The sequence below is a fragment of the Penaeus monodon genome, chromosome 27, assembly GCF_015228065.2.
Source record: "Penaeus monodon isolate SGIC_2016 chromosome 27, NSTDA_Pmon_1, whole genome shotgun sequence".
NCBI lineage: Eukaryota > Metazoa > Arthropoda > Malacostraca > Decapoda > Penaeidae > Penaeus > Penaeus monodon.
The window spans coordinates 23,091,162-23,091,763 of record NC_051412.1 but is presented as its reverse complement, the minus strand read 5'-3'; the positions used below and the strand labels follow the sequence as shown (position 1 = coordinate 23,091,763).

Here is a 602-nt window from a genome sequence, read left to right as displayed (position 1 = left end):
AATTTATTATTAGTAGTATTATTACAGTTTGTGTACATCTCTTTGGTTGATTTGCTTCTTGTCATAATCTCTCTTCTTGTTAATTACCTGTAAATAGTAAGTCAGGATGGCCGAGCGGTCCAAGGCGCTGCGTTCAGGTCGCAGTCCGGTCTTCCGGGCGTGGGTTCGAATCCCACTTCTGACACGAGTTTTACCTTCAGCGCGGGTTCGAATCCCACTCTTAACACAGGTTTTATCTGTTTCGAAGGTTCGAATCTCTTCCGCCGCGCCTTCAAGATGGAAAAATCCGAAATGTAAAGGTTTTAATTCACACTTAACACTGCTTATAGAAACAAGTGCAATAAACATCAAAATAGGTGGTCGCATTCTATTCCCGAGCGCCCGAGTTGGGATCCTTGGCAGTGATATTCGGCACACTCGCCAAAGTAAAGAGACGTGAATTTCTTGTCACATTAACGAAAAATAAATTGATATAAATACAAAGGAAGTTGTTCGGAGCATAATGTTCTGTTATATAGATGATAACGTCAATCACATCTAATACTAATGTTATTATTATAGTTATATTTGTGCTGGCTGTTATAGATGCTACTTTTGTGCTC

The 602-nt window shown here is 39.9% G+C and overlaps 1 non-coding gene across 1 annotated transcript; it reads left to right on the top strand.

Moving 5' to 3' along the window:
• The first annotated feature begins 100 nt into the window (after window positions 1–100).
• Window positions 101–184, top strand: Trnal-cag. Its single transcript has one exon. It is a non-coding gene; the product is annotated as a tRNA-Leu (tRNA).
• Window positions 185–602: the final 418 nt, after the last annotated feature.